The sequence below is a fragment of the Leopardus geoffroyi genome, chromosome X (assembly GCF_018350155.1).
Source record: "Leopardus geoffroyi isolate Oge1 chromosome X, O.geoffroyi_Oge1_pat1.0, whole genome shotgun sequence".
NCBI lineage: Eukaryota > Metazoa > Chordata > Mammalia > Carnivora > Felidae > Leopardus > Leopardus geoffroyi.
The window spans coordinates 14101718-14127860 of NC_059343.1; the positions used below are offsets into that span (position 1 = coordinate 14101718).

The 26143-nt window shown below is 40.4% G+C and overlaps 1 protein-coding gene and 1 long non-coding RNA gene across 5 annotated transcripts in view; one reads left to right on the forward strand and one right to left on the reverse strand.

Moving 5' to 3' along the window:
* NHS (NHS actin remodeling regulator) overlaps positions 1-26143 on the forward strand; it is a 342634-nt gene that overhangs the window by 297976 nt on the left and 18515 nt on the right. The window lies entirely within an intron of this gene.
* Positions 1-26143, reverse strand: part of LOC123594868 — a 50300-nt gene that overhangs the window by 4099 nt on the left and 20058 nt on the right. The gene's annotated exons all lie outside the window — the stretch shown is intronic.

A 26143-nucleotide genomic window follows, 5' to 3' on the forward strand; every position in this document is an offset into this window, starting at 1 on the left:
AACCAAAACAAATGAATGAACAGAAAACAGACCCATAAATACAGAGAACAAACTGGTGGTTGCCAGGGATGGGTGAAGGGCAGTGGGAGGTACAGGCTTCCAGTTATAGAATAACTCATGAGGATAAAAGATACAGTACAGGGAATAAAATCAATGGTATTATAACAGTGTTGTATGATGTCAGATGGTAGCTACACTTGGGGTGAGCATAGCATAATGCAGCATAGACTTGTCACGTCACTGTTGTACCCCTGAAACTAATGTAACATTGTGTCTCAATTATACTTCAATAAAAAGTAAATAAAAGTGGCCAAAAAAAAAAAAACAACCTGTAAGATGGGGCACCTGGCTGGCTCAGTCAGTGGAGTGTGCAACTCTCGATTTTGGGGTTGTGGGTTCAGGCTCTACGTTGGGTATAGAGATTAGTTAAAAAAATAAAATCTTTAAAAAAAATACTCTTTGAGTCAGCAATTCTATGTGTAGGAATTTATCCCCAGGCAATAATGGGACTGTATGCAAAGATGTATTCACTAACGTGTTCATCAAAGCACTGTTTCGAACAGGAAAAATAGTTATGTTAAATGTCCACGGTAGATACTTAATTCTGATATATTCTAGGATAGAATACAATATCAAAAATAGTGTTATAAAAGAACACTCAATGGGGCGCCTGGGTGGCTCAGTCAGTTAAGCATCCGACTTCGGCCCAGGTCATGATCTCATGGTTTGTGAGTTCGAGCCCCGCATCAGGCTCTGTGCTGATAGCTTGGAGCCTGGAGCCTGCTTCGGAGTCTGTGTCTCCCTCTCTCTCTCTGCCCCTCCCCAGCTCATGCTCGCTCTCTGTTAAAAATAAATAAACTTAAAAAAAATTAAAAAAAAAAAAAGCACTCAATGAAATGGAAAATGTATATATTTTATCAGAGATTTTTAAACAGTGTATAAAACTGTGTATAGTATGAGCTCAAAAAATATGAGTGTATATGTGTGTGTGTGTATACACACACACACACACACACACACACACGTGTAAGAAAAAGACGGGAAGGCTTACATACCTGTGGTTCCCAAACTGTGTGCTGAGGTACTCCAGGGCACTGTAGTGAGCTCCTAAGGGTGCACTGGGATACTGTAAATTTTCAAGAGCTACAGTGTCCTCTGTTTGTATCTGGTGATGGCTCCAAAGCAGCCTCATAGCTCTTACAAGTGGAAAGAGGGGGTGCCTGGTTTCTTGACATGTGATTTAAATAAAAGTTCTCCAAGGGGAATGCACAGGAAACTGACCACACAATTTAGCTTTTTAAAAAAAACCCTCTGTCAGCTGAAGAGTCAAGGTTTGTTTCCCAACTTTAAAGTCCATCTGGGAGTCCTCCTTCTTCAAGGGTGGCAAAGGAGATAATCTCAGGCCGCCAGATGGTTTTCCAGAGGAATTCTACTAAACCTTCCAAGTTTAGATAATCCCAATGCCCTACAAATTGTTTCAGAGCACTGAAAATAAAGTAGATCTTCCCCATTTCTTTTATAAATCTTTTATGAAGGTTTGATACCTAAACCTGGTAAAGACTGGGAGGAAGGGAGGGGGAGGGAACCATAGACCAATATCACTCATGATTATTAATGCAGAAATACTAAACTAAATGTTGGCAAACAGAATACCACATTAAGAAATTAATATACCATGACCAAATGGGATTTATTCTAGGAATGGAAGGTTGGTTTAATATTAAGAAATCTATTAGTATCATATACCATATTAATTGATCTAAAGGAAAAAAAACCCATATGATTATCTCCATAGATGCTGGAGAGGCCTTAAATAAAATTTAACACCTATTTTTATAAAAAGACTTGAGAAAATAGGAATTGAGTGGTACTTCATTAACACAATAAAATATGTACACCTTAGTCCTAAAGCCAGTATCTTAATGGGGAAACACTACAGGCATTTCCACTAAAATCAGGAACAAGGCAAAGATGCTCACTATCTCTGCTACTAATTAGCATTTTACTAGAGAGATTAATCAATGAATTAGACAAAATAAATCAATTACAGGCATAAGAATTAGGAAGGAAGAAGTAAAGCTATATCTAGTTGCAGATGATATGATACTATAGGATTTTCCTGGTAGACAATCAATGATAAAACTCAAACAGTAAAAGAATTCAGTAAGGTAGTAGGATACAAACACACAAAAATCAATACCCTTCATTTACACAAATGATAGCCAATTAAAAGACCTAATAGTAGAGAAAACTCCGTGTATAGCAATAACAAAGACTAAACACTTAGGAATTAATTTACCAGAAATGTGCAAAACCTATATAAGAAAAACTATAAAGCATTCCTAAAAGACACAAAATTAGACTTTCTCAAATGGAAGGATGTCCCTTGTCCTTGGATAGAACTATTCAGCATTATAAGCAAGTCAGTTCTAAGTTAATTCATAAATTTAATCCAATCCCAATAAAAATACCAATAAGCTTCCTTTTAAATGGAGTTAGACCCATTGATACTAAAGTTCTCATGGAAAAACAAACATACAAGAATAGCCAGGAAAACAGTGACAAAGGAAACCAATAAGGGTGAGTAGCTCTACCAGGCATTAAAATATCTTTAAAGCCTTTATAATTACGATAGTGTGGTACTGATACATGAGTAGAAAAACATACCAGTAGAAAAGAATACAAAATCCAGAAATCAACCCAAGTATATATGAAAATATAATCTACGATAAAGGCAGTATCTCAAAACACTGAGGCAAAAGATGGGAGCTTTTTTTTAATGATGGTAGAACAACTGGTAGAAAAATTTCACCAGAGTTTCTCAGTCTCATCACTACTGATGTTTCAAGTCAGATAATTCTTTGCTGTGGGGGCTGTCCTGTGCATTGTGATGTTTAGCAGCATGCTGGGCCCCTACCCAAAAGATGCCAGGAGCACTCTTCCCCCTCGTTGTGACAACCCACAATGTCTCCAGACAGTGCCACCAAACGTCCCCTGGGAAGACAAAATTGCCCCTGGTTGAGAGCCATGTAATGAGATCCATACCTCACACCATACACAAGATTAAGTTCCTAATGGATGAGGGACCTAAACATAAAAAATGAAACCATACAAGTACTGGAGCAAAATAGGGGTGAGTTATTCTTTTTTTTTAAGGTTTTATTTTTAAGTAACCTCTACACCCAACGTGGGGCTCGAACTTACGACCCCAAGGTCAACAGTTGCATGTTCGATGGACTGAGCCACCCAAGCACCCTGAGGTGAATTATTCTCTAACCTCAGTCTAGGAAAAGGCTTTCTAACTCTGACTCAAAATACAGGGGCAGTAAAAGATTGATGAACAGTAAATATTTTTGCATGCTCAAACACCAGAAACAAAAGATAAGCAAAAACTGGTAGAAAATATATGCACTTTGTACCACAGATAAAAGATTATTATCACTAATAGATAAATACCTCCTCAAAATTGAGGGACAAAGAAAGGAACAAAAACCTAGTAGAAAAATGGGGGAAAGCCTTGAACAGACAATTCAAAAAACACAAAAATGTTGCTTAAACTTAAGAAAAACTGTTCAAACTCACAATGAGAGAAATGCAAACACTGACAATTTATCACCTAATTAGATCGGCAAAAATTAAACAATATGACAACATATAAATTTTATTGGTGAAACTGGGGGCGGGTAGGTGCGGACAGGCACTCACAAACAGTGCTGGTGGAAATGCAAACTTGGTACAACCTATCTGGAGGGGAATAAAACTACACCTCTGATAATACAAAAAGATCAATCACTGTAGTGTTGTTTAAAATCACAAGCTATCGGAAATGACCAAGATGTCTATACATAGATGGATGTATTTAAGAAGTATTTATTTATTAGTGATATTAGCCCTTCTTCTGAGGCTCATGTACCTGTAGTGATGGAATAAACTACAGGACATCCACACAGTGGAGGAGCACTGTGCAGGTGTAAAAAAAAAAAAAAAAAAAAAAAGAGGAAGATCTTTCTGAACTAATAAGGAGTGACTTCCAGGACATATTCTTAAGTGAAAAAGGCAAAGCCCAAGGTTCCAGGCACAAGATGACCAATGTAGGAAGGCCCTGAACTAACCTCCTCCATGGAACACACACCGAATTGCACCTATTAATAGAACAATTTCTCCTGAAGAAGTGAGAGCTGACTGGACAGCTTCTGAACAACCAAAGATGGAGAGAACAGCAAGAGAGAGAAGAGTCACAGTAACAAAGGGAACCCCTGTACCCACGCTGGGAACAGCAGTGGGGAGGGACAGTACTGAGCAACCAAGAACAGATCCCTCTGTCCTTGGGCAAAGAAAAAAAACAGCCACAGCTTTAAAGAGCAACTAGCATATAAAAGACACAACACTAGAACTCTGCTAAGCAGTGCAGGAGCTGTGGGAATGTTCTCCAGGTCAGAGGGACTGGAGAATGCACAGTTGATGTTTCCACACCACCTTAAAAGCCTAGAATGGAGCAGGGTCCAGACACGGGAACAGGTTGGTCTGGTCCTCAGAGTGGGCTTGCAGCTTCAGTGAGCCCAGGGTCTGCAAGCCCACACCAGCCTCAGTTGCACTGAAGCACAGAAAAACAGCCAGGTTTAAAAGGGCTAAGTAGCTGCGGGTGCACTCTCTCCCCCGCTACCTTAAAAGCCCAGACAGGAATGGCATACCTGGTAGGTCTGGATGCTGTAACTGGGATGTATGGTTATCACCAGGAGCTTTTGACCTCAGCAAGCCCAGGGTATGTAAGACCACACCAACCCTGGTCACAATGGGACACAGAAAAAAAGTCATGGTTTCAAAGGGTCAGAGAACAGCTGGGATGCTCTCTCCCACTCTACCTTTTTTAAAAGCCCAGACCAGAACAGGGCTTGGCTCACAGTGAGCTTGTGACCTCAGCTAACCCAGGGCTACACAACCACCTTGTGTGCTGGAGCACAGAAATTAAGCCACATTTTTGTTTTTAATTGAAAAAATTATTTTATTTTTTTTTTAATTTGTCTTGTTTGATTTTTATTTTTGTTCTTTTTGGTTTTTTCTTTTCCTCTTAGTTCTTTAAAATTTTTAATTTTATTATTTTTTCTTCTTTCTATAAAAAGCCATGGTTTAAAAGAGTAACTAACATATGCAGCCACAGCTCCAGCCAGCCAGCAAAAGTAACCAAGCACACACACAGTCTACAGAGGGGACAACATATACAAGACCACTCCTTCAAGTTTAGGAGAACTAGCCTTTCTGCCTAATCCATAGAAACACTAAAAGTCAAGCAAAATGGGGAGAGAGAGGAATATGTTCCAAAAGAAAGAACAAGAAAAAAACCTCAGAAAAAGAACTAAATGAAAGAGATAAGCAATATGCCTGATAAACAATTTAAAATAATGATCATAAAGATACTGGGCTGGAGAAAAGAAGGGAAGAATTCAGTAAGTCCTTCAATAAAGGAATAGAAAATATTTTCAAAAACCAGAGTTGCAGAATACAGTAACTGAAATAAAAACCACACTAGAGAGAGTGGACAGCAGATCAGCAGATGCAGAAGAACGTATCAGCAATCTGGAAGACAGGGCGATGGAAAGCACACAAACTGAACAGCAAAAAGAGAAAAGAATTTTTAAAAATGAGGCTAGATTAAGAAATCTCTTGGACAACATCAAGAGAACAAACATTCACATCATAAGGGACCTAGAAGAAAAGAGAGAGAAAGGTGTAGAAAACGTACTCAAAGAAATCATAACTGAAAACTTTCCTGACCTAGGGAAGGAAACAGACATCCAAATCCAAAGGACACAGAATTCCAAACAAGATGAACCCAAGGAGGTCCACACCACGGGTACACAATATTTAAAATGTAAACGTTAAAGAGAGAATCTTAAAGCAGCAAGAGAAACAAAAAGTTACCTACAAGGGAAAAGCCTATAGGCTATCAGCTCATTTCTCAGCAGATACTTTGCAGGCCAGAAGGGAGTGCATGATATTTTAAAGTGCTTAGGAGAAAACCTGCAACCAAGAATACTTTACTGGCAAGGTTGTCATTTAGATTTGAAGGAGAGATAAAGTTTCCCAGACAAGTGAAAGATAAAGGAGTTTATCACCACTAAACCACTTTCACAAGCAATGTTTTTTTTTTTTTAATTTTTTTTTCCCAACGTTTATTTATTTTTGGGACAGAGAGAGACAGAGCATGAACGGGGGAGGGGCAGAGAGAGAGGGAGACACAGAATCGGAAACAGGCTCCAGGCTCTGAGCCATCAGCCCAGAGCCCGACGCGGGGCTCGAACTCACGGACCGCGAGATCGTGACCTGGCTGAAGTCGGACGCTTAACTGACTGCACCACCCAGGCGCCCCTCACAAGCAATGTTAAAGAGACTTCAAGTGGGAAAGAAATGGCTATAATTAGACATAAAAAATTATGAATAAAAAGAGGTAAAATGTGACAACATACACATTAAGTGTGGAGAAGGGAGTAAAAAAGGGAAAAGAATGGAAAAAAAAGTTTTTTTTTCCTTTCCTCTTTTTTTAGAATGTATTTGAACTGAAATGACCAAACCTCATAACCACAAACCCAAAACTGATGATATATAAAAAATAAAAAGAAAGCCAAACACAACACTGTAGAAACTCATCAAACACAAAAAAGGAGAACAAGGGATGCATGGCTTGTTCAGTCAGTGGGGCATTCGACTCTTGATCTCAGGGTTGTTGGTTTGAGCCCTACATTGGGTGTAGAGATTACTTAAAAATAAAATCTTGGGGCCCCTGGGTGGCTCAGTTGAGCGTCAGACTTTGGCTCAGGTCATGATCTCGCAGTTCATGAGTTCCAGCCTCACGTGGGGCTCACTGCACAGCCTACTTCAGATCCTCTGTCCCCCCTCTCTCTGTCCCTCCCCTGCTTGTGCTCTGTCGCAAAAATAAACAAACATTAAAAAAAATAAAAAGTAAAATCTTAAAAAAGAGAGCGAGAGAAGAAGGAACAATGAAGAACTAAAAAAAGAAACACAGGAAACAAATTTAAAAATGGCAATAAGTACATACCTTATTTCATACCTTACTTTAAATCTAAATGGCCTAACTGCTGCAATCGAGAGAGGCAGGGTAGCAGAATGGATGAAAAAATAAAAAGGACCCATCTAGACTTCAGGAAAGATGGTGGAAGAGGAGGATCCTGGGCTCATCTGTCCCACGGACACAACTAGAAAACACCCACATCAGTGTAAATAATCCAGGAAACAACTAGAAGACTGGCAGAACAGACTATCACAGCTAAATGTAGAAAAGAGGCCATATCAAAGAGAAGAAGAAGGGCTGAGACTTGGTGGGGAGCCAAACAGACTGGCAGGACTGTCCACAGGAGGGACCTGCAAGCCCAAGAGGGGAGAGAAGAGGACCCTGCACCGGGCACCCCACCCACAGGGACCGCACTGTAAAAAAGAATCCCCATAACATTTGGCTTTGAAGGCTAGAGGATCCTGGCTTCACACATTTTTATGATCAGTAAGACTTTAAAAATCAGCAGGCTCAGCTCTGCAGGAGCTGGGAACACAATAGGAAACTGAGTCCCCGCCCTTAAAGAGACAGTATAAAGAACAGCCCCACAGAGATACAACATAGAAGGAGCAGTTTGAAAACCACGTGCGGTATTCTGAAAGGAGATGTATTTGGTCATTTCAGAGCAGGTACTGGAGGGGCAAGGAACTTTGGGAGACTTGTCCAAGAACAAAAGAGCTGGTAGGCCCCATTTCCCTCCCCAATCCCCCATCCCTGGCTTGGACGCACAGGTACCTGCAGGAACCACAGCATGCAGCACTCTCCACCCAGCTTGCTAACAGCTTGCGACCCACCCCCTGCACTCTTTTGTGGATCTGGCCCCTCCAACCCAGCAGGATTCCACAGAAGTTTTCCAGGGCACCTGCAGCTCCCCACCCACAGCACTGGCTCAAATCTTGTTGGCGCTACATGCCCAGCCCCTGCATTCTCCTACGGACCTGCCCCCTCCAATATACCCTTGGCTGGAGCACATCCAAGGCAGTGCCAAAGCCTGGGTGTGTGCAAGCAGCCCAGAGAAGGGCCAGCACCACTCCAAAGTGACTCCTGGGGAAGATAACCACACACACCAGTCACTGCAGCCCCAGCAGCGGGCTGGGGCCAGACAATGCATCTCACTACAAGCCCCACCCACTAATGAAAGCTTCTCAGGGAGCAACATTGGGAAAATGCCCCACAGTTTGGTGCTCCTGCAGCCCTGACAAAAGCCTGATCTAACTTAACTAAAACCCAAAGTGGCCCCAGACTGGCCCACTAACAACACAGGAACCAAACCCTGCTCAGCCACAACAGTAGGGCACATACAACACACATAGGAGATACCCCTGAAGTGCCAGGTTCTGGTGAACAGAGGATTTTGCACTGCAGGGCACTACAGAACCTCTGCATCATAAGGACACTACTTTCAAAAGCAGGAAACATAGCTGACTTTCCTAACACAGAGAAACAAACACAGAGAGTCAGACAAAATGGGAAGACCCAGGAAAATGTCCTGAATGAAAGAACAGGACAAAATCACAGCAAGAGAGCTAGATAAAATGGAGATAAGTAGTATCCAGAATAGAGCATATATTAGGCCACATAACAAGTGTCAACAAATTCAAAAAGACTGAAGTCATACCATGCATCTTTTCCAACCACAGCACTATGAAACTAGAAATCAACCAAAAGAAAAAATCTGGAACTAGCACAAATACATGGAGGTTAAATAACATGCTACTAACCAATGATTGGGTCAACCACAAGTCAAAGAGGAACTCAAAAAGTACATGGAGACAAATGAAAATGAAAACACAACAGTCCAAAATCTACGGGATGCAGAAAAAGCTGTTCTAAGAGGGAAATGTATAGCAATTCAGGCCTACATACAGAAGAAAAATCTCAAATTAACAACCTAACCTTACACCTAAAAGAGCTAGAAAAAGAACAAACAAAACCCAAAACCAGGAGAAGGAAGGAAAAAATAAAGACCAGAGCAAAAATAAATAGAAACTAAAAGAACAATAGGGCAGATTGATGAAACCAGGAGCTAGTTCTTTGAAAAGATAAACAAAATTAATAAACGTTTAGTCAGACTCATCAAAAAGAAAAAAAGAGTGAGAGAGAGAGAAACAGAGGACTCAAACAAAATCAGAAATGAAAAGGAGGAAATAACAACCAACACCACAGAAATACAAAGGATTATAAGAGAATATTATGAAAAAGTATATGACAACAAACTGGACAACCTGTAAGTAATAGATAAATTCCTAGAAACATATAACCTACCAAAACTGAATCAGGAAGAAATAGAAAGTTTGAACAGACTGATCACCAGCAATGAAATTGAATCCATAATAAAAAAAAAATCTGAACAAACCAAGGTCTGGCATCAGATGGCTTCATAGGTAAATTCTACCCTATATTTAAAAAAGAGTTAATACTTATACTCCTCAAACTATTCCAAAAAATAGAAGAGGAAGGAACGTTTCCTAATTCATTCTATGAGGCCAGCATTACCCTGATACCAAAACCAGATAAAGAAACCACAAAAAAAGAGAACTATAGGCCAACATCTCCGATGAACATAGATGCAACAATACCTGACAAAAAAATTAGGAAACTGAATCCAGCAATACATTAAAAAATCATTCACCATGATCAAGTGGGATTTAGTCTAGGGATGCATAGATAGCTCAATATTCACAAAATCAATATGACACATGAAAAAGGAAAAAAAACCTTATGATCATTTGAATAAATGCAGAAAAAGCATCTGACAAACTACAACATTCATTCATTCAACAAAATAGGTTTAGAGGAAATACTTCAATATAATAAAGGCTATATATGAAAAACCCACAGCTAACATCATATGCAATGGGGAAAATTTAGAGCTTTTCCCCTAAGGTCAAGAACAAGACAAGAATGTCCACTCTCCGCCACTATTATTCAACACAGTACTGGAAGTCCTAGCCATAGCAATCAGGCAACAAAAAGAAATAAAAGGGATCCAAACTGGTAAGAAAGAAGTGAAACTTGCACTATTTACAGATGACATGATACTACATACAGAAAAGCCTAAAGACTCCATCAAAAAAACTACTAGAACTGATGAGTGAATTCAGTAAGGTTTCAGGATGCAAAATCAATATACAGAAATCCATTGCATTTCTATACACTGATAAGAAAGTAAGAGAAATAGAAATTAAGAACTCACTTGGATGTAAATTTAAAAATTAAATTATATTAAATTTAAAAAATTAAGAAAACAATCCCATTTACAATGACACAAAAAATAATAAAATACCTAGGAATAAAGTTAACTAAGGAGGTGAAAGAGCTCTACTCTGAAAACTATAAAGCATTAATGTAAGAAATTAAAGATGACACAAATGGAAAGATATTCCATTCCCATGGACTGGAAGAACAAACATTATTAAAATGTCTATACTACTCAAAGCACTCTACAGATTTAATACAAATCCCTATCAAACTACCAACAGCATTTTTTCACAAAGCTAGAACAAACAATCCTAAAATGTGTATGGAACCACAAAAGACCCCAAATAGTCAAAAGCAATCCTGAAAAGAACAGAACCAGAGGTATCACAATCCCAGATTTCAAGATATGCTGCAACGCTATAGTAATCAAAAGAGCATGGTACTGGCAAAAAAAAAAAAAAAAAAAAAAAATAGACACATGGATCAACAGAACAGAACAGAGAGCCCAGCAATAAACCCACAATTATATGGTCAATTAATCTTCCAACAAAATAGGAAAGAAAATGCAATTGGAAAAAGTCTCTTCAACAAATGGTGTTAGGAAAACTGGACAGCTATATGCAAAAAGATGAAACTGGACCATACACAAAAATAAACTGAAATGGATTAAGGACCTAAATATGAGACTTAGAACCATAACCATAAAAATCCTAGAAGACAGCACAAGCAGTAACTTCTCTGACACTGGCCATAGAAACATTTTCCTAGATTTGTCTCTTGAGGAAAGGGAAACAAAGGAAAAATAAACTATTGGGATTATAAAAATAAAAATCTTCTGCACAGCAAAAGAAACAATCATCAAAACTAAAAGACAATCTACTGAACATATTTGTAAATGGCATATCCAATAAAGGGCTAGTATCCAAAATACATAAAGAACTTATACAGTTCAATACCAAAAAACAAATAATCCAATTAAAAATGGGCAGAAGACATGAACAAACATTTCTCCAAAGAAGACATACAGATGGCTGGCACAGGAAAAGATGTGCAACATCACTAATCATCAGGGAAATTCAAATCAAAAAACCACAATGTGATATCACATCATACCTTTCAGAATGTCTTAAAGCACAAAAGACAAGTGGAGAAAAAGGAACCCTCATGCACTGTTGGGAATACAAACTGATGCAGCCACTGTGGAAAAAAGTATGGAGGTTCCTCAAAACATTAAAATAGAATTACCATATAATCCAGTAATGCCACTACTGGATATTTACCCAAAGAATATGAAAACACTAATATGAAGAGATACATGCACCCTATGTTTACTGCAGCATTACATACGATACCAAATTATGTAAGCAACCAATTGTCCATCGATAGATGAATGGATAGAGATGGTGTGTGTGTGTGTGTGTGTGTGTGTGTGTGTATTACTCAGCCATAAAAAAGAGTGAAATTGCCATTTGCAACAACATAGATAGACTGAGAGGGTATAATGTCAAATGAAATAAATGAGAGAAAGACAAATACCATATGATTTCACTCATATGTAGAATTTAAGAAATGAAACAAAGAAAAAAAGAGACAAACCAAAAAATAGACTCTTCACCATAGGGAACTGATGGTTACCAGAGGGGAGGTGGGTGGGGATGGGTAAAACAGGTGATGGGGATTAAAGAGTATCCTTATGATGAGCAGTGAGTAATGTACACCTGAAACTAATACAACACTGTATGTTAATTATACTGGAATTAAAATAAATTTAAAAATAAACTTAAAAAATAAGAGCATGCATATTTTTTAAAAAGGACACATCTGTATGGAATATTACACAGCCACAAAAAAGGATGACATCATGCCATTTGAGACATGGACCTACAGGATCCGTGTATTACACTTATGCTAAGTGTAATAAGACAAAGAAAGACAAATACCATAAGTGGAATCTTAAAAAAAAAAAAAGTCAATAAATGAAGAAAGAAACAAAAAGCAGAATCAGACCTATAAATACAGAGAACAAACTGATGGTTGCCAGAGGGGAGGGCTGTGGGGGGTTGGGCAAAATGGGTGAAGAGGCGAGGAAAAAAACAGGCTTCCAGTTATGGAATGAATAAGTCATTGGAATCAAAGGGACAGCCTAAGGAATACAGTCAATGATGTTGCAATGGCAGCATAACAATATGACAGATAGTAGCTACACTTGTAGTGAACACAGCATAATGAATATACTGATCAAATCACTAAATTGTATGCCCAAAACCAATGTAACATTTTGTGTCAACTATATGCAAATAAATAATTAAAAACTAAAGTTAAGTATCTTCAAAAAAAAAAAAAAGCCAAAGCCCCAAAAAAGTGGCTACAGTATGCTACCCTTCATGTTAGAAAGAAGAGTATGTAAGAAAATATACAGGTATCCACTTACTTGTGTAAAAGAAATAGTCAATTCTGCTATAACACCATATACTCATCCCTAAAAACTTCCCCACTATGCAAAATTGCATGATAAAAACCAGTTTATGGGGCACATAGGGCACAACACTCAAACAACTTCCTCTATGATACACATACACAAAAAGTTAGGAACCTAATAAGAAAAAGCAGTAGCACAATTTTACAGGTTAAATACTTAAGAACTATAATATGATAAACGTGTCACTTTACCTAGAAAAAGCCCTGAAGTCTGCTTATGGAATGAACATTGGGAGGGCTGTAGCTCTGTGCGCTGGTGCAAAAGAGGCAGAAGGCTGTAGCCCCAGGCATGGATAAGTGTGGCTTCTAACACACGGGGTAAAGCAGGGAAACTCAGAGATGTCTGAGGTATGTGCATTTTATGTATTCTTACCCAGCTCAGGTCAGCTGGGTGCAGTTTCTGGGTTGACCTAGAATTTCTCATGCATGAAACTGTCCATAAGCAAACACAAAATTCGCATGAAGCTCAGACCGTTCTCCAAGATATATCAATCATGTTGGAGCAAACTCACTTTTTCACAGCAAGCATTACTGCGAAACTAACTACACAGGAAGGACAAATCAGAAACTCATGAGACTGGTTTACCAACAGTAAGCAGAAACAGGCTAGAAAGAATGGGGGGCGGGAAGGAGGCAGTCGAGTCTAGGAAGAGTGCCACTTCTGAGTAGATTTTTGGGTAGGTCTAACTCTTGGAACCCAGGTAATGTTTTATGTACCAGCCCACCCAATAAATAAAATCAACCAGAATGTGAGCAGAACCCAAAATGGAAAACAAAGAGTAACAAATAAACCTAACTATATTTCAAATGAATATCACACTGAAGGAGGTGGGGAAGAAAGTAGCTAAACCTAAGTAACTTTGGAAAGAAGTATTTTTGCTTTGTTTCATTTTAACCACAAATATTTATTGATGGATTGATATAATTTTTAATAGGATAATAAGGCATAACCATGGATTCAAACAGTTCAAACACCAAAAGAGAGAAAAGCCATTAACTTAGGAGCTTTAAACATTCAAGTCAAAGACCTTCTGATACTGAATAGATGAGTATCAGACAGCTCTTCCCTTTTGTATGATTCCTATATTACATCACATGATCACAAGGCCAAAATGATTACTTCTTACGGAATTCCTCATTTATTTATACTTGAGCCATCCCACCCGGCTGCTCCTCTGTTCCCCAGTCCTCTCTCCTTCCTTTGCAGTGATGTTCTACAGCCATTCCCTTCCTAAGGAACTGTGTGCACATCTTCCTTCCAAAGCAAGAAAGCAAACAAGCAAGCTAGGAGTCACAGAAAGTTAGCCACAGGCAGATACATAAAGGAACAGACTTGGACATTAGGATGGCAACTGCCTAATTCAGTGAGGCCTAAACTCAGCTGACTTGGGCAAATAAGCTGCTGTGGCTTGCAGAAATGTCTAAAATGCCACACCATATCATGCCACCAATGTCAGATCCCACGTTTCTAGGGGATTAACAGTGGTCTACACAGGGAGGGAGGTAGTCAACGTAACCAGGCAGCTAATGTGACAATACAGTCAATGCTTTGGACTTCCACTGGGAGTGGACTACAGCTTCCAGCATGATCATTTGCCAAGTGCAAAAACCTTTAGGACACTAGGATGATCTTTAAATCTCTTGGACAGATAAATTAGGCACCTCTGTAACTCTAACCCTTCTACTTGGAAATGTGAAGTGAAAAACATCTCAGGGCATGCAACACTGAGGCATAAACCATGCAGCACAGGTGGGAATAAAGGAGGCTTTTAGGGTGTCCTGCCTCCTTTCTAAAAATCCATGAGAAGGTCCCCAAGCATATTGTGAGAGCAGCCATTCTGGTGGCGACAGTGGCCCAAAGCTGAGCAAACCTGCAGGCATATGGCTATTTTCTGAAGAACAAGAGTAGCCACATATAGGTACTCTCTGTGTGAAGAATCAGAGGCCATTGAGTGACCTGGGCAAGCCACCTAGAAGATTGGGCTCGACATCTTTCACCTTTTAAGAAGAACATCTCCATCCAGCAGCCCTTTGATGACGGAGCAGAGTGCAGAGGATCACGAGATGGTCAAATTTTCTGAGAGAAGTGCTGATTCCCAAAAAGCTCCTGAGGATACAACATCCCAGAGGCTCATTTGCGAGCAAAGGCAGATAAAGCCGCCAGACCACGGAACCGCCTTGTCAAGTTAGATCTACATTTAACAGGCATGACTTGGGGTGCCAGGTAAAACAGAGGGAACTTGGAAGCATAATAAAAAGCAGGAAGACTGAAAGATCAAGTGAATGGCATGTTGGGTGACAGAGAAGCAGGAAGCAAAGGACATATGGAAAAGGTTGCAGGAGCATGCTGAAACCCAGGTGAAGGGAAGGCTACATCCAGTGAAAGCTTGCTTGGCCAGTTCTTGGCATGAGTCCCTCTCTCACTTTCTCAGACAGGAGTGGCCTGTGGCATTTGGCTGCGTAACTGGGGGGAGATGATATTTATAAATGGGGAACAGGTGAATGGATACTGAAGAGAAACAGGGTGGGTGGGCCGTTTTGTAATGCCTTGTTTACACCAAAAGCAGGTTTGTGTTAACAGAACACACATGGGGTTGTCACACAACAGCTGTGGCATCCTGGGAGAAAAGAGATGATAGGGTAGAGGTGGGGCTGGGAGATAGGAGGACTCTCGAGTTCCAATATTTAAATACTAGAAGGCAAGGAACAGTTTGGTCTCAGCTTTTTAGTCAAGAAATCGGATGCTCACTTTCTGTTACATGTTCACCTTCTCCAAAACCTTAACAAATTTTGCGAAAGATATGGCACCATCTGCACCCTGACCAGCCTCCTGGACGGTCCTGTGATGCTGCTCAGTTGCTCATGTGAGATAACCATTCCGACCATCATGCATAGCACCTGGGACAGCTTATTGCAGGTGATCTTGTCATCTTTATCCAAATCATAGAGCTGAAAAGCAAAGTATAATACGTTGCTTCAGCTGTTCTGTGGTTCTGGTTCATTCTTACCTTCGCTCCTTGCACTATATTCAGTGGATTGGAAATGAGCCAAAGTTTTTATGAATCAGTGGAAGTTGACCTGGTCTTCCCCCTCTGAAAAGAAGGCACCAGTGAGCCAGTCCCCTGGTGGGTGGATGACAAGTTCTGGAGTCAGCTGGGAAAATTTCCAGGGCCCCATTTTTGCCTTTGTCCAGGCTGGTGAGCCCGCTATAGAGGTGGGTGGTCTGACTGTGGGAAAAGCTGGTTTACTTGATCTCCTCTAGTTCTTTCCTTCACAGTAACGTGGAGGCCTGAGGCCCCATTCCCATATGGGAGTTTCTCTAGGAGCAGCCGCACCTGAAGCAACAGCGTAAAGATAAAGACAAGAGGAACTGTACACAAATACTGTACTCTAGTTGGTAAATTTGTTCTTCACAAGAGAATGAGCTAGAAAATTCTGAAACTATGTGGATAATAGGACTGAGCAAATATGTTGTGGATAATGATAATCAGTTGGTCACTGTTAGGGAAAGGAGTTACAAATAGGAAAAGGGAAGTCTAGAATGGATCCTTTGGTATTGGATTACATCTAAAGTATCAGTATAAAGTCATACATATGTTTTCAAAAAGAGATATAGACATGTATAAGCAGATGGATAGGCATAAAATAAGTATGTGTATATGTGCATGTAGGAGTATACAAACATATTTCTTAGCTCTCTCATCTGAGACAGCCTTAGAAGCAATGATACTCTGGCAACATTGAGCACATCTACTGCCCAGTTCTTCTTTGTAAATACCATTCTCTAAAAAAGAAAAATAAGCCAGGGATCCTTGGAGAAATTATTTATTCTAGGGCTGGGCCAGGGGAAATATATGAGTCTAGACTATCTTGAGATGTTGGAAAGAGAGTCCTCAAAAAATTAATAGGAGGCCTGTCAAAAGGGCACAGAAGCCAACTTGAAGGAGCTCCCAATGTCTAACTATGGGACACCTGGAGCACTAAAATAATGATAGTAATGGATTATAACACAGAATAAAATGAAAAAGCCATGAGTCTATACTGACATAATTGGGATAAATATATACATACATACATGGGAGTGAGGTATCTCTTCCTTACCAAAGAATTCTAATTAATAAATGTAGAAGTATTGAGATAAATTTTAAAAATCACCATTAGCCAAATATGAAAGTAACAATTTTACAGGGGAAAATCACTGATGAATGCTAAAATTAGTTGGGTGACATTATGTTGAGAAATAGGATGTGTGCATAGTCTCAAAGTTTCTCCCCACAATATATTTGTTGATTACAAACAGAAAACAGTAACTTTAGCTGCAGAAAGCTGACAGACACCATCTTAACCAAATGATCAAAATTAACATCACCAGTAAAAGGGCACAGCTATATATGAACCTCCTGATATAATACAGTGAGATGGCACTTCTGTGGGATTCTTGACAAAAATGTGTAACTACAATCTAATCAGAAGAAAATGTCAGACAATCCTAAATTGAGGAACATTCTAGAAAATAGTTGGCCAGTACTCTCTGAAGGTGTCAAGATCACGAAAGACAAAGATTAAGGGATTACCACAAACTGAAGGACACTAAGGAGATCTGACAACTAAATGCAATATGGGATCTTGGACCAGAAAAAGGGCAGTAGTGGGAAAACTGGAAAAAGCCAAATAAAGAGATTAGTAAATAATATTTACCAATGTTAATTTCCTGCTTTCAATACATGTAGTATGGTTATGTAAGATTGTAACATTAGGAAAAGCTGCATAAAGAATATATGGAAGGGGTGCCAGGGTGTCCCAATCAGTTAAGCATCTGAATTCGGCTCAGGTCATGATCTCACAGTTTGTGACTACAAGCCCCATGTTGGGCTCTGTACTGACAACTCGGATCCCGGAGCCTGCTTCAGAATCTGTGTCTCCCTCTCTCTCTGTCCCTCCCCTGCTCATGCTCTGTCTCTCTGTCTCTCTCTCTCTCAAAAATAAACGTTAAAAAATTGTTTTAATTAAAAAAAAAGAGTATATGGGAATCCTCTCTATTAATTTTTGCAACTTCTCTGTATTCGATTATTTCAAAATAAAAAATAAATATATATCTATATGTATACACATGTATGTATATACACATACACTCAGCCATAAATATTACGCAGTTACTGGGTTGGGACTTATGCCCCAGTACCTATGACAGATATATGGCTTCTCAAGAAAGTAAGTTCAACCAGGACATGCTTAGTTCATAATTTCTTTAAATAGCAAAATTCAGGGGTGCCTGGGTGGCTCAGAGCACCCAACTCTTGATTTTGGCTCAGGTCATGATCCCAGGGTTATTGGATCAAGCCCTGCACCAGGCAGAAGATTCTCTCTCTCTCCCCCCCCGTCTGCCCCTCTCCCTGGCTCATTCTCTCTCGCTCTCAATTAAATACATACATACATAGCAAAATTCAGAAGACCAAGAGAATCAAATCTAAGATGATTAGACGCTGCTATGATATATGACACCCTGGCCACTAGGGCACCCTCAGGGCACAGATTCCCATTTCAGAGTGTGGAGACAGTCTGTCATAGCAGTGCACCCTTGTCCTCTGCTGAATGAGATGTCCAGCTCATCTGTTGTCATCAGTAAGGTCCCTCGGTCCAGGCCTAGATGTGCCAATACTTGAGACATTGGTCTGCTCTTCCCCTGTGCAAGCTGAAGCCAGGCATTATCAATAGATCACAGCACTTTCCTGAGTAGGCCAGACAGCCACTACTGATCAGAGTCATTGGCACTTGAGCTGAAACATCTCCTATTGCTGCATTCAACTTGCAGTCAGGTCCATGGGGACCCTTGGAGTCTAAGTCCCTGCTTAGATTCTGATGTCTAGACATATAGGCATGGAAATCATCCTTCCTCAAATGTGGTAAGAGACTCCAGCAATCTCACCAAGTGTCCCTCTCCAAGCTTCATCAGTGATCCAGGGGTAGAATATCTAATGGTCTCTGTGGTAGCAGATGACAGAGCTTGACATGAGATGGAGCCCTATGGCAAAAGCTGATCAGGTCCCTGGGGAACACTGAGGCCTAAATCCTTATCAACAGGATTGACAGTTAACTCTTCCAACATATCGTGTTCACAGTTAGACTCTTTGTCAGACTTCATACAATTAGCCTGGGAAGAATATCAGGGATTCTTTATCATTTCATAGCATGATAGTACTTTTCTAACTTATTACACTGTGGCATCCAGGGATTTTAACAGAAAATTGTGTCAAATCATACTTTTCTTCTTACCAAGGAGGTGCATCTTAAGGATAGGGGACATTCCAACAGCTTTGCTGGGATGTAAATGAAGGAAATTACTCAAACTAGGACTCAGACCTCCTTGGTCATAGCCCAGATATAAACAATGACCATGTTCACTCTCATTTTCTATCAAGAAGAAGAAAATAGGTCTTAGGAGAAAGCAGCTTCTGAGAAAAACTAAACTGGCTTACAGAAGAATTAGAAGACTGGGAGTGGAGATCCAAGCCAAGGGAGGGCTTCAAGACTAGAGCTGGTAGGAGGGGCATTTCAACAGTATTTGACCCACCCTGGGATAAAGACCTTCTCACGGTCTCACTCTCTCTCCCATCCCCAGCTATGTCTCCTCTCATCCAGCCTCTCCCTTCCTTCCCTTTTTCCATGAGTTCTTGTTAGAGATTTCTGATATTCTCTTGGTTTACAAGATTGGGACTGAGAAATGCTGACCAAGCCATTCCTTTGTTATAAAAGAATTACACCTACTGGGGCGCCTGGGTGGCTCAGTCGGTTAAGCGTACAACTTCAGCTCAGTTCATGATCTCACAGATCATGAGTTCAAACCCCACAATGGGCTGTCTGCTGTCAGCACGGAGCCCGCTTCAGATCCTCCGTCCCCCCGCCCGCCCCTCCCCTACTCACGTGCACTCTCTCTCTCAAAAATAAACATTAAAAAAAAAAAGAATTACACATACCACAATGTCCTAGACAGGTGTTCTGCTTTTATAAAACATCTTCATAGTTTTCTCTCAGAAATATTCTGTTGTTTTATGACCTGTCTCAAAATGGTTCTGTCCACCTAAATTAAATCCCTCTTGCTGCAGTTTAAGTGTTTTCCATTATCTCACCCAGTTTGCTCCTTTAAGCCAATTAAGAAAAATTCTAATGTTGGTATGAGAATCTTTGACATAAAAATTCTTCCCTAATCCTAAACCTTCAATTCCTCCATTCTGCCTAGAGAAATAAGTTCAAATCTTTCACCCAACTCTCCATCCTCTGTACAATCTGGTCCTAACTTGCCTTTCCAGACGGATTTCTCGAAAGTCCTTTGTACAGGCCTTAGACCTCAGCCAAACCAAACCACATGTGCTTCTTGAGATAATATCCTGCACTCTCAAAGCAGTATCCCCACTTGGAATGCCCTCTCTCCCATCACGGCCTCTTACTTATTCCTTCATTTTGAAAAAATTAATGGATATAAAAATGAGACATAATCTCTGCCATGCAGAGTACCTGGATATTATCAAGTATAAGGTGTTAACACCTAACACCTGTGGTGTGGTGTTAGCATGGGGTTGGGTGTTAGGATTAAACTTCATGATAAAGGAACTGAAAAGGCCTTGAAGGATGGGGTAGAATTTGGATATGAATGCTGGCAGGAGAAGGATTATAGGCTGAGGAAACCATGAGAGCAAGCTCACACAGGCAGGAGAAGATGAAGTGCGTATACATAAATTCAAATACTTTGGTTTGGCTGCAACGCTTCAATTGACCAGATCTTGAAGGATCTTGAATGTCAGACTAAAAAGTATAACTCTATTCCATAGACATAGGAAATTATTGAAGAGTTCTGAGCACAGAAATAACATGATCAGAAAGAGCGGTGCTTTATAAAGATACCAGACTGTGCATGTATAGGATTAACTTCCTCAATTTCTAGAGGTTCCTTCTTGGTATAGTAGGGAGAGAGGAGCCTGAAGTTAGTTTCAAATCTAAGATCACAGGAGTGGTGATGCCTATCACACTCTCCATTTAATTCAGGTGTCTGGTCTTGCAAAAGGTAGACAGATCTAGGAGACTGGCTAAAAGTAGCTTGTGACTTTACTTGTAGCCGTTGTTGTGATACAGGATTTTTCTTGGAGCAAATCAGCACAGCACCTAGGACGTGGAACTATACAGCTACTGACACCAGTAAATACTTTTTCCCTCTATACCCATGTTCGAGAATCACCAGAAGCAGTTTGCTTTTGAGACATTAGTTCTCCTGTTCTCTGCCATAAGTTGCAGAGATTATTATCATGCTGACACCCCACGGACCATCACACCAGTTCCTATTTTCCTCATGGACTAAGGAACCAGAATTAGCCCACTACTTTAGATGCCTTAGACATTAAGTAAGCCAGGGGTGAAAGCCTGGTACCACATACTTGATCAGTCAGGGTCCAGCCAGGAAAAAAGAATCCACACCAGTTGTTTTAACAGAGAGAGTTCAGCATAGGGAAGGTACCATAAAGCAGACACAGCACATGGGAAACTGAGGTGACACAGAGATAGTAACTGCAGAAAGGAGCTCACACTCCTAGGGCAGAACCTCACAGGGAGCAGCTGGTGAAGAAGGGTTATTTGCAGGGTCCCAGCATAACAGAGCATGGAAGAAGAGATTTGCAGCTGACAGATGACAGCTTAATAGGCAGCACAATAGCTAATGAAAGCATTAGCCAATAAGTGTAGTTAACAACAAATATTATGAGAAATAAAGAAAATTCCTTGTTGCAGGTTTTAGCGTTGGAATTCTTTCTTTCTTTTTAAAACATTAGCCTGGCTGTGGAACAGCGAATAAAATTACTTGTTTGTACACATCATCACAGAATATTCTCAGGTTCCCACTTTCTTGCATGCCTGAGACATTTCACTGTTCAGAGTCTAAGCAGATAATGGAATACTACTCACAATAAAAAGGAATGAATTGCTGATACGCACAACAACTTGGATGGATCTCAAAGGCATTATGCTTGAGTGAAAGAAGCCAGGCTCAAAAGGTAGGATTCCATTTATATGACACTTTCAAAATGACAAAACCATAGCGAAGGAGAACGGACTCTTGGTTGCCAGGGGCTAAGAGCTGGGGGAGACTGTGACTCTAAAGGGACAGCACAAGGGACCTTTTTGAAGTAATGGACATGTTCTGACTCCTGATTGTGGGAGGGTTATGTGAGTCTGTGCACATGATAACACAGAGCTATACTAAAAAAAAGAGTCAATTTAAAGAAGGGGGAAAAACAGGGAAAAAAGTAAAGGCGGGACATGCATGGCACGTGCATAAGAAAGTTTTATCTTTTTTATTTTGTTTAATTTGCTGGGATAAGGTCAAGTAGGACCCTACCGAGTTCTCACCACATTTGGCGTGAGTTAGAAGGGAAAACTGTCAGTTGGAGTGAGACCAAATACACAACATGTCTTCAGTTACCGCACACCTCAGAGCCCCCAGGCGTCGGCAAGGCAGGAGGGCGAGGGAAGAATTCTCCCCGCACCTCTGGGCCATTGTGGGTAAGGGTATTTGCGCTGTTTGCAGGAGTTCAAAGCCTCCTTCTTCCCTCCACTTCAAAGCCTGGCCTGCCTTTTCCCCACTCATGTCTTTTATTTGGTGCTAGCAACCTTTGAGGACTGATGCTGAATGGCCCTTGGCAGTGACCCCACTAACTGGCAAAGCTGGCCACAGGGGATGAATAAGACACTCACTGGCGTCAACATCACAGTGGTCGTGGCCCAGTAGGCCTTGTTTTGTGTTCTCCCTGACAGTCCAGAGCAACTCCCATGAATAAGTGACTGAGCAGCAGCAGGAAGTGCTCTCCGTCCCGGCCTCCCTGGAGCCCTCTTTTCCATTCACATGGGGACTACCTTCCACACAGGCTTCAAAGTAGAATTTTGTTATGCTCGGCACATTTAAATCGCTTCATTCATAGAACACCATTAAACAAAGTGTTCCTGAACTTTAAAATACATAAAATCATTTTGCATTCCATCACCCTAAGAATTTGCATTCAGTTCCAGCTGAGATCAAAAGGAGAGAGAGATTCTTTGTGGTTACCTGCTATCTTTCAAAAAACCTCTCTTTGGGTAAAAACTGCACCGTTGCCATTGCGTTCGTGTTCTGCTCTCTAGACACGGATCTCATACCTGAGACGTCTATCAACAAGATGGGATTCAAAAGTGAATGAGCACATACTCTTTGGTGTCTGGCTTTTTTCACTCCACATACTTTTTTGAGGGCAATGTTGTACGTAGCAATACTGTATTCTTCTTTATTACCGGGTAGTACTGCATTGTATGAATACAGTAGTCCCCAATTTATTTACCCATTCTGTTGTTGGTAGATATTTGAGGTGTTTCTAGTTGTGAGGGTTTTGGGGAGGGACTTTGTGAATAAAGTTGCTGTAAATATTTTTGTGCAAGGCTTTCTGTGGACATACTCATTCTTCTCACCTCCATTTACCTAAGAAGGAATTAAAGGGTAGACATATGTCAGGTTTGTTAGATATTGCCAGTCTCTGAAATGACTATACCATTTTACCCTCCCCTCATCAATTTATGAGAGCTCTACTTGCTTTTCATCTTTGTCAACACTTGGTGTATTAATATTTTTAATTTTAGCCCCTCTAACATATAGCAGTATTTGCTTGTGGTTTTCATTTGAATTTTCCTGATGAGAAATGATGTTGAGGGCCCTTGTGTATGCTTATTGGCCTTTTGTATATTTCCTTTTGCAAAGTGTTTCTCAGGAGAAGTGAGGAAGTGGTGGTGGCAATATCCACCAGAGAAGAGAAAAAAAGTTATGATTTGGAAAAGCAGATTTATCAATGATAAGGCCGTTTTCCCCAGTCCTGCACATTTATGAGTTGTGCTGTTTTAAATAGATAGTAATGTGTAAAGTGGTTAAAGAACCTAGTAGGCACTTGTTCCCAAATATCTCCCTCCTGGCCTATAACCACTGTCCAGAATTCTGCTTCAGAGATGTGCTCCTTTGGGCTTTTCACTAGGAGTTCTCAGCACATTAACATGAATGCACCTGTGGGCTTCTGTCTACCCTCACAGCTGGCTGGGAACGTGGCGTGAAGGGTTTGGGCACTTGGGGGTGCTGCATTCAGCAGCTTCCTTAGGGGAAGCATGAAGGCTCCTGCTGCCTGGAAGAGAGTGGTGACAAAGGAAACACCAGGAAAGGGAAGAAAGGCTTAGGACAGAGAAAGCACAGGATGCGCCCTAAGCTTTTACTTAACTTCATTTTGTTTTCCCAAGGTTGTTCCCTATGGTAAATGTTGGAGTTGAGGAGAGAGGAAAGGGAGGAGCACAGCATGAGTCAGAAATGATGTCATTAAACATGTCTGGAAGAGCACAATGCCAGCCACGAGGAGACTGTGGGACACCATCATGGAATAAAAGTGCCATGTAACTGTGGCACTAAGGGTGCTATGTGAAGAAGGTGTTCCTTTAAGCCCTCCAGAAAGACCAAACACTTCATGTTTATGTGCAACACATACACACACTCCAGTAAAGAAAAATCTGAGGCAGACAAGGTCTCCTCCATCTCACAAATGGGCTATAAGCTGTGCATAAATGCAGGGACCAGGTCTAAGGACAAGTAAGTCTCAGAGTAGGGTGACAATAAGAGCCCAGATCACCTCACCAGGAACCCACTTGGCTTGCAATGAACATCTTTACTCTAAGGTTTTATTCCCCTACCAAAGTGTACCACAACATCCATTCTCTAGTAAATATTTCTCATGTTTAAGACAGCATGACAGTAATAAATCAGCCCTCAAAGTCAGCTGCTATAAATGCCATGTGTTATCAGTTAGATCACACACCAGAGCCAAATTTTCAAAACATTTCCTTTTGAAATACTCACAACATTTTAACAGATGTCTTTTGGAGAGTTTTGAAGCACAATAAGCTCCCATGAACATATAAAATAAAACCAAAAAGAAAGTAAAATGTGGAGAGATTACATTTTTCTTTTGGCAGTAAGACAAAGGTGGGGGCAAATCTTGAGATCTTTGGAGAAATACTTGTTCACAGACACAAAAGTGAAGAAATTAATAATGTCTGTTATTTCCTGCTCTGAACACTGACCAAAAATTCCATGAAACTCTAGCTTTCATGGAAGCAGTTTCCTGGGCAGGTAGAGAAAGGATGTGAGGGTGTAAATTATGGGGCCATCAGGGACAGAAATGGGATGCAAGCATCCAAAAAGCATCTTTTGTCAGGGACAAGATGGGCAAGACCAGAGGTGGCTGATTCTAAAATGGTGCATCTTGGAGTCTAAGCCCTCTCAAAATCAGTGGTAGGAGGGCCAGAATGGGAACCTAGAAAAGGAAGGAGAAAGTTTTATGTGTGTGTTTTTCTTCAACATTTGTTTATGAGAAAATTTGGAAGTACAGAAAAGTCAAAAAAGAATTGTGCAGTGAGCATGCCTATACCCATGAGAGGGATATCATTTTTCATGTGACAGTTTGTTTCCACTGGGGCTGATTTTGACCTTCAAAGAAATGCTCTTGAATAAATGAATGAATGAATGAATGAATGAATGGTCTAACAATCTTCCCACCCATGTATTCTGGGGAAGCCTAGGTTGTTCACTGCTACTCCTGCACGCAGTGGTAATTTCAAGAGCAGGAGGCCCTAGGGGTCTGCTTCTATCAACTATTGTTTTGGACGCTCCTTGCTCATGCTGTCTGGTCTCCTGCTCTTGCCTTGTTATCTTTGACTTTGTGCTGAATGTTATACTGAAAAATTCTATGTGGAAATAATTTGATCTTCTCTCTTTTGAGAGGATTTCTCTGTTTGCTTATGCTAGGCACATGGGGGTGCTAGCTGGCAGTACAACACATTTTGTTTAAGCAGTACCAAGGCGGTAGGAATATGGTTATGAACAAGAAATGGTTTCTGCCCTTACAAGTCTTACTAAGAATAAGCAATAGCATTCATTCAAATAGAGCCTATACAGAATAATGTAACTCATGCAAGCTTGACCAGCATGCGGCTTTTCCTCACCTTACCCATCTGCACCCATTAAGGAGAGGCATGCTGGGCCGTGCAGAGATGTGCTGAGGTAACAGTTTTCTTTCAGTTTTATTTCTTAAATAATTGAGAAGAAAATTCTATGAACTGATTACTGCATTCACCATGTAAAAATCTAATAAGAAATAATCAGAACGCTCTCGCTTCCTTTGACCAAACACCTAGGAGAGAGAATGCTTTAGAACACTACCCTTAAGCAGTTACTAATTTCATGGCAGAAATAAAACGAAAGCCCATTTGAATATTATAAGCTTAAATACCCTAAATCAACAGACCATCTGCAGGAACTTGAGTGCTTTAGTCGGGCAGTGGAACCAAAGAACA